The sequence below is a fragment of the Rhagoletis zephyria genome, unplaced genomic scaffold (genome assembly GCF_001687245.7).
Source record: "Rhagoletis zephyria isolate East Lansing unplaced genomic scaffold, Rhagoletis_zephyria_1.1 Rzeph_scaffold_04326, whole genome shotgun sequence".
Classification (NCBI taxonomy): domain Eukaryota; kingdom Metazoa; phylum Arthropoda; class Insecta; order Diptera; family Tephritidae; genus Rhagoletis; species Rhagoletis zephyria.
Window position 1 is genome coordinate 11486 of NW_016161409.1, and position 11485 is coordinate 22970.

Here is an 11485-nt window from a genome sequence, read left to right on the forward strand (position 1 = left end):
ACGCTGCTTTCTGCACTGTCACTCTTCTATTGCGTGTGCAACATATAAACGTAAAATTTCACAAAATTTTGAATTTCTATTGAAATTGCTGCCTTCAACATAAGTGTTTGAATTTTCCTGCTGTTGGCTTTCGCCTACTTCCTTCCGCTTTTTCATCAATTTTGCAGTGAATGTCTGGCTTGGATTTTAGTCAAGACTGTGTGTGTCTGTCTTTATTTGATTTTGTGGCTTAGAAACGCTTGCTGAGTCGTTCTTGTGTTGACTTAACTGTAGGCGCTCAAGCCAAGGAAAGGAATGGGCAAATACAATCTAATCGGTGCAACTAAATATTTGTGGCCCTACTACTTACATATATGTACAGTAAGCCACATAATTGATCACATGGTGATTCTTTTACAATACTTACCATGTTTTTCTTAATAAATTGCTTTTTATAAAAATCTACTTAATACCATAACAAAAACCATGTAAATAAATATTTCAAAGTTTCGGAAAATTCAAAAAGATTGCATTTAAACTTTCTAACTTTTTAACCACAATGTTCAGACTTTTTTTCGATATGCAGTTTTCTAGCACATTTGATAGGATTTCTCGTTGATTTTTAGCAATATTTTTATTTCGCATTTTTTATATACATTTTATAAGAACTCCTATTATTTACTAAGTAACATATATGGCGTTTTTAACAAATGTCCCAGACGCGCTGAGCGGTGCAATACAAGCTAAATTCTGATTTTTACAGATTTTTTACGGGTTATCGGACTTATGCTTAGCGTCTTCAAACATTTTTGCATTTTCGTGGTGATAATTCGAAATGAAAATTTATTTGTAATCTTCCTTTATATGATATGATATTTAATATTTTTTAGTGTTCATTAATAAAAAACGGGACTTTTTTAATTTTTCCGGATTATCAAGCGTTTTAGAGCGCGCTAAACTAATCATGTCGGCTCCGTTCGCATGTTCCGTTTCAAAATATTTTCGAAAGAAAGCTTTTTCTAAGCTGTTTCTTTTGATATATTTCTTTTAAGTAACCGATTTAATTTAATTCGAATATTATTTTCGGAATAAAGCTTTTTTAAACTGCTTGCGTTTGACTTCACATCATTTCATAATGTTTCATTTAACTTATTGACTAAATTTAAAATGAATTTTGAACAGCTGGCAACCCTTTTTCATAATAGCTTCAAAGCAATGCTTTGTTGTGCATCTTAAATTTAACGTTAATTTAATTTAGAGTAAGAAAATAGGATTTGACTTTTAAAGAGGTGGGAGCCCTCTTAAAGTTATTTTCAAAATAAAGCTTTCTTAAATCACATTCGTTTTCCAATCATATTGTAATACTTCATTTAACTTATTTATAAAATTTAATTTAACTTTTTAAATCGGCGCAGTGTATTTTAATTCGTTCGAGGTAAAATGTAGTAAAATTTATAACTTTAAATTAAAAAGATATGCTTATAGGTTAATCCACGTCATAGACTATCTGTATGCCAAATTTTATCCAAAGCAAGAGCAAACATACTAAAAAACTGACATTCCAAAATATTTGTAGGATTGAATTTGTCCTCTCAGTTGAACTCCGCAGCTGGTGGCAACCCTCGTCAAAAATATTTTCGAAAGGATACAGCTTTTATAAAAACTCTCACGTCTTAAACTCGTATAACATATTTCATTTAACTTGTTTATAAAATTGATTTGTAATTTATAAATATTTTCTAAATATATTTGAAATATCACTTTTTTAAAGTATTCCGTTTAACTTATAAACTACTCGATTTAACTTTTTTTAACAGTTGAAACCCCTTAAAAAGCTTTTAATAATATTTTCGAAATAAATCGTTTCCGAACCGCTTTTTTTTGACACCCACATTGTTGTAATATTTTATTCAACATATTAGTTAATTGATTTGAACTTTTAAGAATGGTGGAAACTCACTCAATATTAGTACTTGGAATGTACAATGAACATTGCACATATGTATTAGTTCAGCTACTTACTTTTAAACTTATTTATTTTTCTATAAAGATGTTGCAACTCGCACCAACAACCATCAGACTTTTCACACACTTTATGGCAGTTGACAGCAAATTAACTAAAAGAAAACGAGTCTGCAAACTCAATGAAATAAGCATTTCATTGCAGCAAAGTTGTTGTGTCTTTGAAGAAGAAAAGTTGTAACTTAATAAATTGTAAGTTTTAAACATACAGGCGCTTTGACATTGCCTGTGTACGATGGTGCGAAGTTTTCTTTCAAAAGTTTATTTATTGAAGTTCTGGAAGAAAATACGAATTGATTGCTGTGAAAATTGCAATTCATGTGGGACTTAACTATTTTAGTTGAAAGTTGTAAATGGATGTTGCACAATTTTGAGCTTGAGCTGAAATATTGAATGTATTGGGTGGAGTAAGTGTGGGGGGTTAAAGAACGGGGGGGGCGGGGGGGGACCAAGGCGTGCAAAGATATCTCGTTTAAAATACGGCTAAAATTTGAGTTTTTTTCTCCAAAAGTCCACAGCTCAAATGGCAATTCTAAATATCCTCTAAATTCTTAAAAAGTTTTAAGTGCAATTTTAATAACTTTGCTACATACAAGAGGAGGCTACGCATCCATGTGCCTGTTCAAGTGAAACAAAATAATAAGCATAATTTTCGTGTAGTTTGATAAAAGTGAAATAAAACCTAAAGTAATCAAGGTGTTTTCCTCATTTTCACCACTTTTCATCAAAATTAATCATTCTTCAAAATGAGATCAAAAAGAAACTTATCTGGTGCCCACAAGTCCAGATATAAGTTTGGATCTTGAGCAAAATACATATGTGTACCTATTCAAGTGAAGCGGGATGTATGAACGCCTGGTAATAGGAATTGAAGAATTATTTATAGCAAATTAAAACTGTACATATAAAATTGTTTAGGAGACTCAAAAAATTTTGTTAACTTATACACAAGTTTTATCAAATATTAAAATATGGGTGTCTATCGAAGAAATTTATGGAACTTTAGTTTGAAAATATATCTTAGATTAGGGTGGTCAGCTTTCTAAAAGTCATATCGCATTTGTTTTTGATCGGTATTAGATTTGCACCGTGCTTTCGAATTTCAAAAATGAGAGGGAAAATTAAAGACCTTAGCCTGTTGATGTGCGATAAAGTTTTATTGTTTTATTTAAGACCTTTTTTATTTGTAAAGGGTTTTTGAAATTTATTGAAATTAAAAACTTGCACTATGTGAGACCTCTCTTCACTCAGAAACTCAGAAAAATAAAAAATGAGGTTTTTTAAAGCAACATTTTTTATTTTGATTTATCCCACATTCTCATGGAAAGCCGAGGTAATTACGCACATTTTGATACCTTAACTGATTTTATTAACTGCAAACAATTGAAAAAATATACTTCCCCGGGAGTTTAAAATTTCGGGATTTTTTTCGAGATTTTCGAATATCATGACCAAATAAAATAATAGGTGTTTTTTTTTTTTTTATAAAGAATGTAAGAAAAAATATTTCACTCCAAAAAATATATTGTGGTGTAAATATTGTATGGAATGACCCATATATATATTTATGCATGTACCGTCACGTTTTCCCCCCGTCACGTCAGCCCACAGAAAAAAATTTTCTCAAATTTTTTAGTGGAAATTGTACATCTCTAATACTTTAAATAAGCTAATCAAAAAATTGATCTTTGGTCGCATTTTTAACTGCAAACCAATTCTCTAAACGCCAGCTGATTAAGTGTTTAACTAAAAATTTTTACGTTCTCTGGAGCGTCCCTAATGCACGTAAGCATTACAAATTCAAATATGTACATATATACTATAAGTAGGTATTGTCACTATGTATGGCTGCTTGCATCCGCAGCAAATAACGATACCCATAAGTCCGTCATAAATTTAAAAATAACATTAAAAGTATATATATCTAAACACCACAACTGATCTATGGAGAATACTTATAGGCGTTTAATATTTACTATGTGGATACAAACTGTGTTAACACTCAGCAGGCCGCCATACCATTTATACCCATCAGAGTAGGCGGAGATAAACCATTCAGGTTGCGAAAAGAAGTTAGTAAATTTTTGGAAAGCGCGCACAATCAAACACTCACACAGATATAGTAAGTAGTATGTACTTAGCACTGTTTTGCGACAAAGTAGATATTGAAAGCAAGAACAACCACTGTAGGGGGAATAAATTTGAGCGCGCGCGTTTCAAACGTCCCCAGAGCCGGAGTGATACGATAGGCGTAGGCACAACAACAATGATAAGGAGGAAAATCATAAAAAAAAAATATGTATAGAAAATAGACGACTTTCGAGGAAGCAGAATGTTGCGTAAACTTCTGCCACAACTAAACAACAACAAACACAGCGTGTCACATTATCGTAGCTGGATTTTTCTCTTTGCACAAAATTCTTTTCAAAATATTAACACACATTTTCGTGACACTTTCACACAGCTTCTTATTATTTTTATTGCTTCATTTTTGTTTTTCACTCAACAATTGCATTGCACTGCCGCAAAAAAAACCAAAAACCAAAACACAAAGTGCAGCGGAAAACTTCACTTTGGCTGCATAAAAATGAAGTTGGCACAACATAAAAACCAATGCCAAGGCAACACGCGAGCCCAGCGCGAGCAAGTTTAGCGTCGCTTGTCGGCTACTGTTGGCTGTTCTACGTGGCGTATGAGTGTTACGAATTTGGACTTTGTGTTGGATGGATGCGTGGTATATTTGCGCGTGTTGGTGGTATTAGTGTTATGTATTTCTGTAATGGTGGTGGTGGTGCTGCTGCTGCTGTTGCACGCTGCTACAGCTGTTTCGCGAACGCGTAACGGCCGCTTTTTCGGTCAGTAGGCAACAACTAACGGTAAACAACTGAAACCATCGACCATCAAATAATGCGTCGAAGCCAAAAATGCGATGCCGAGACATATACATATGTAAATGTATGTGTGTGGAGATAACTAAAGCGAAACGAAGGCAACAGTAATAGCAGCAGCAACAACAACTGCAACTAGTTTATAGATAATACCAATAAAGAGCATACATATTCATGCAGAGAATGGCGATGGCAACAGCAACAACAAGTGTGCTTGGTGTTCGTCAGGACTCGAACGAAGAAGCCGATGCCGAAGCTAAGTGTATACCAATACAACAACTGCAAAAGTTACTATGCCGAGGTAAAGGATAGAAGGAGCGAGGAAAAAGAAGAAGCAGTTGTATTGACAAATGAGTGCTCGGAGAACGTAGCAAATCGTATAGATATGTACTAACACCATTACAGTACAGCAACAATAAAAACCAACACAACAGACAGCATACATACATATATGTACATATAACGGCAAATTTAAAGCATGTGAGTGAATCCCGCTAAACAATGCTCTTGAAATGCAGAGCTAGCGGGAAATTTATTGCCCGTTTGGTTTAAAGCTTTGTTAAAGGCAATACTGTGTTAACGAACGAAAGCTCGCATAAATATACATTCATGCATATGTATGTGGCCAAAAAGCTAAGTCCCAATTAGTTCGAATCTCGAATAAAGCTGGAGCTTTTTCGCAAGTGCTTTCGATTGGTGGCAGAAAAAACAAATGCAGTAGAAAAAATTGTACAGGCAGCAACCGCAAACAGTCGATGTAAATTTTATGGAAATCGAAAATGGGTAATTCAGCCAACAAAAAAAAAAACATATATTTTTACTTAAGATATACACGGTTGACTTTTGTATATAAAATTTACAACTGCGTTCAAAAAAGTAGTAGTCGCGCCGGATCATTCCTTTGTAACTGGAAAATCAGGTGCATAAAGTTTGCATATAAATTGGTTATGCAAACGACTTTCTAGATATTTTTGGGAGTATTTAAGGTTTCATATATTTAAAAAAACTACTTTCGTGTTAAAAAATCACATCTTCGTTTTTCTTTTTAATGTCAGATGAAGCCCAAATAACTTTTTTTCCATTTCTTTGCTAAAAAAAAAAATTTTCAACAAAATTCGAAATGGAGTCACATAAAAATTGCCAAGCCGTCTCGTCATACTGTTAGCCGGGTTTGGAAAACTTTAATGAGAATCTAAACAATGGTTGAGAGGGAGGATCTGGTAGAAAATGCTTATCAAGGACCTTCCCGGAAAAAATCCAAATATATCGGGCTCAAAAATGCGGTTACTCTAAATCATTTGTATCCAACTTATTTTGGCCTAATCTGGCATCATGCTACTATGGAAAAAAAACCATGGGGCGGTACAGAGACAATAATATCAATATTGTACCTAGAGATGCGAATGCACCAAACTGGCTATAAGTAGCTAAGACCAGTGGAACGCTATTGGGCTCTAATTAAGCGGAAAGTGAAGGCGACGAAAGGTGTATCGAAGAACATACATAAGAGAATTTAAAATTAAGTGGACTGCAGCTTCCAAAAACATTCATGGAGGAGGGAATTTTTGATACAGATATAGTATTTTGATTTTTCTATGTACAGCTTTTTCGTGCGCACTCCTTATGTAGTAGTTGGGATCCTGATAGCGTTCAATAGAAACTCATTTCTCTTTCCGAATTTTAGATACTTGTTGATTATAATTTTTAGTAATTGTAAAGTAGTTATAGCTTGGGCGGTGTTTAGCTGAGGGAGAGTGGGAGATCAGGTTTGGAATTGGGATCAAGATAAATAGAGGAGGTACATCAACTCAACTGCGAACGGAGTTATGTAAACAATTACACTAAATCTCATTGAACTGGGCGTATGTGTACCATACTAGAAAAAGAGTTCGCCATACACCTTCGAATCGGAAGTATTTTTACAAGGTAATTTTGAAAAAAAATAAAAATTGATCGAACTTTGGGGTCGCCTCTTTACATTACCTGTCATATCTTCAGCATTTACAGTCGGATTTTAAAGTATGATTTTCTTCTTCCAAAGTTCATTGGCCTCAAGTACAAATTTTGATGAGGAAGTATTTTGATTATTCCACTAGAACTATTTGCAAATATACTTTAGACTGAAGGGGGAAATTTTTTTGTTTGCTTGTAAGGTGGTATGGTCTAATGTACATATGTATGTAAATGGTATTTATCAAAGAAATAAGTCAATAACGCCGTACTATGCCAAAGCCATTAATAAAATGTGTTTGCTTTGGAAATTAGCACAATTTCAAGAAGCTTATTCCGAAACTATCCTCCACTAGAAATTCATCAACTTTTTATATTAATTTGCTCGGCTTGAACTTATGTATAACATAAATGTGTGTATTCATCATATATGTATGTATGTATGTGTATACATACGTATTTTGATTCGAATTAAACGAACTTCTAAAATTCAGATGTTCTCTTTTTAACACGTTAATACAGTGTCGATAATGCAGTGCGAGTGAGCTTTCGCTAGCATGTTTGCTGCTTCATTCATTTCAATTAGGGTTGTGCGATTATTCGATTACTCGAGCAAGTTGGTTAATCAATTATTCGGTTAATCAATTACTCGAGTAATCAAGATTTCGATTACTCAAAACGATGATTAATCAAGTTACTTGAAATATGATTACTCAAAAAAAATAATTTTGCTCGTTAATAGAGTTTGCTTTGGAAAATGCTTATTTTCTTTTTTACATTCTGTACATGAAAAAAATTTTTTGTTTTAATTTTTGAAAACAGAAACGTTGTTTTCAAAGTATCAAGGAACTTTAACTACTTTATAGATATGTAAAGAGTTGAAATGTTGATTACTCATTTTACTCGAAATGTTGATTAATCATAAAGCATTTTACTCAAATATTTTGGTTTTTGGTTAATCAAAAATCTTGATTACTCGAGTAACTGAACTTTTGAGTAATCATAATTTCCAATTAATCGAATAATTGAGTTATTTACTTTATGATGAATTAAAATTTTGAGTAATCAATTAATCGCACAGCCCTAATTTCAATAGTTTGGAACTTTTTCTTTTTCATGGAGAAACTGGCGCGAGTTGTTGTATTTCAAATTTGTAAAAGCAATTAGTTACAATTAGGTGATGTGCTAAAAATATAACAATCAAAGTACCTACATAGATGTATATACATATCTACATATGAATATTTATGTATATGATATGCAACATAGAATGTATCTAAAAGATATGTAGGTAAGTGTTGTGGGTATGTATGATCTCAAAAGCGGCTAAAAATATGGCATGCAAGTGTAATCGATAAGTTATTTTTGGAATATTTTATTTCGGTGAAGAAAACTTTTTGTTGCAACATTTCACAGACAAAAGGTCTCCACATGTGTATGTATTCTATGCTTTCTTTTAGTTATGGCAGATGAGATAAGAAACTTGAAGGCAGCTATTCCAAAGTTTTAGAAATACATATGGATACATACGTATGTATTTAAAACAAACAAACATAGAAGAGAAGAACAACCGTATCTAGCTTAGGTTTTTGTGCAAATTTACAGTCAGTCAATAAAGTTTAGGTACAGCGAATTTTTTACAATACGGGCAACTATTTTTCAAATATTTTATTTTTCGCTAATTTTTTATAAAAATATGGTTAATTCTACAACGAAAACCCCAAAAATCAAAGTTCCAAACCTTGTGCAAAATTAAAGAAAAATCTGCAAAATTTCATTCAAATATTGCACTTTTTATTTACGCTCTCTAGAAAAAAGTTGAGTATGCAGTTTTTTAGCCCATTCAATTTTAGTATAATAAAGTGCAAGTATGGGAAGCTAGGACTTACCATTGATTTTTGGGACATTTTTTGTTGAAGGTGTCGCACATTTTTTCCATATAAAAAAAATATCAAACATTATTTTATATGGAGAAAATGAGCGACACCTTCAACAAAAAAAATTGCTAAAAATCAATGGTAAGTCCTAGCTACCTCAAACTTTCACTTTGTTATACTAAAATTGAATGGGTTAAAAAACTGCATACTCAACTTTTTTCTATAGAGCGTAAATAAAAAGTGCAATATTTGAATGACATTTTGCAGATTTTTCTTTAATTTTGCACAAGGTTTGGAACTTTGATTTTTGGGGTTTTTGTTGTAGAATTAACCATATTTTTATAAAAAATTGGCGAAAAATAAAATATTTAAAAAATAGTTGCCCGTATTGTAAAAAATTCGCTGTACCTAAACTTTATTGACTGACTGTATGTTACCGTTCCCAGGGCTAGGGACGACACTAATTTTAAAATATTATGAAAAATACATATATGTAGCATACTTACAGCGAACCCCAAATGAATATTATGCATATCAGACACTCACCTGAAAAAAATAACATATAATATTGATTAGAAATTACGTAAAAATATGTGTATTAAAATGTTAAATAGTTTAGATAAATATGTATTAAATTACGTTTAGATTTCTGTTATTAATTTTCGAAAGGATAATCTAAATATGTGCATAGTTTCGTAGCGTATTTAAGTTTCCGTCCGTCCGTTAAGAGGTCGTTCACCAAAAATTCGGTTAACGAAAGAAAAAGAAATATAAACATGCATACATCATAGAAATGGTTGGAGTATCATCTACGGTAATACTATAATATCGATTTCATCCATCATCATGACAATGCCTTAAGACATACATTCATATTTACGTATGTATATACATTAGTCTGGTCCAAAAAAAAAGTAAATTCAGGGTTTTAACCCCCTAGGATTGTTCTACACCAGTAAATATGCCCCTGCTTTTCATTTTGAAATCAAAAAATATTTAGACATTTTAAAAATCAATATTTTTCGAGACTTCCAGTAATAATACCCAGTCATTTAATTAACAATAAAATAAACAATTGGGTATTGTTACTGGAAGTCTCTTGAAAAACACAAAAAGTTTTCTGATCAAAACATATTGATTTTCAAGAATTTGAGCGACCTCTAAATATTTTTTTATTCTAAAATAAAAAAAAACAGTGTATAGAACAATCCTAGGGGGTGAGAGCGTGAAAATTCCGACTTGACTTTTTTGGACCGCCGTAATGTACATACGGTGTATGTATGTATGTTTCGGTCATATGAAAAGCGAACGGAAAGGGAGTTGTGTTCCATCATTATAAATACAATTGATTTAAAAAAAAGTTTTTTTTTCAAAAATTTACCCAAAAATCCACAGAGACTATTTTGCAAACCGCCGAAAGATTTTTCGAAACGCTTAATGCCTGTCATCGAAAGCGAAAGTATATTTGCTTTCACGTATTTTCGCTATTTGCCAGCGATTAAGCACAGCTGTCGTAATCGCGCTGTTGTTTTTTTTTTTTTTAAGAAAACACAACAAAAGCTGTGCATTGATAAGAGAAATATTATTGTTTTCTTTATCCACTGTACACAAATGGTGTTGATTTAGTTACTAAAATAAAAAATATCGTAAAAACCAAATAAAGATAAAAAACAAAAGACCGCTACCATTTTTTTTGTATTGTACTTATTTTTAAGCCTAAGCAAATAGTTACTTGCACCTGAAGTGTATTTACGAGTAAATATTGTATACATACACTAGGCGACAAATGAAAGTCTACACCCTGTGCTAATATAATATTCACAATTATTTTCAGTATTTATTTATTTAAGTTCATTCTATAACATAAACCATATCAATCAAAGTTTCACACTTTATATAAAGTTCACAAAAATTCAAATAAAGTTCATCCAAGTGCAAGGTTTAACCGGCTACAAAATCGCGTTGATTTTTGAGAATTTTTTTTTTTTATTTTTGAGACAGAATTTTGCACCTTTTTCCATATAAGCATGAATTTCTTGTGAAATAGAATGCGGAATACCGTTAGCAACCATTTTTCAAAAATCAACGCCGGTATTTGTAAATTGCACTTGTTATATAAAAAGAGCAGAGGCCAAAAAAAAAAATCTCAAAAATCCACGCGATTTTGTAGCTATTTGGAATATCACTTTATTAGACTAAAATTGAATGGGCTACAAACCTGCCTACACGAAAATTTTCTAGAAATTCTGAATAAAAAGTTGAAAGTTTTGATGAAAATTATTTGAATTTTTATGAACTTTAAATAAAGTGTGAAATTTTTATTCCTATGGTTTATATTATAGAAGGAACTATAAATTCATAAATAAGGCAAACAAATTTTGATGAAAATAATTGTGAATATTATATTAGAACAAGGTGTACACCTTCATTTGTCGCCTAGTGTAGGTATATAGGTATATCGTCTTCACGCCGCCATTAACGATTATCCAAATGACAATGGTGACATTTCAATAGCGCATGTCGGTTACTGATAAGTTGTAGTAGAATAAAACAATGAGTAGCGAAACGATGTGAGGTAATTATTCTTTATTGTTAAACAAATTATTGCAACAATTCAACGCTTTCATAAAGATACAATAATTTATGCACCCAGATAAATTTGAAGAAATGAAAGCGTAAATGGCCCACAGTAATCTTTCTTTATTAACAATTCTTACCGTTGGGCCTTCTGGGTTGACAGGGCTTCTTATAGAACTTGGGGCCTGTAGA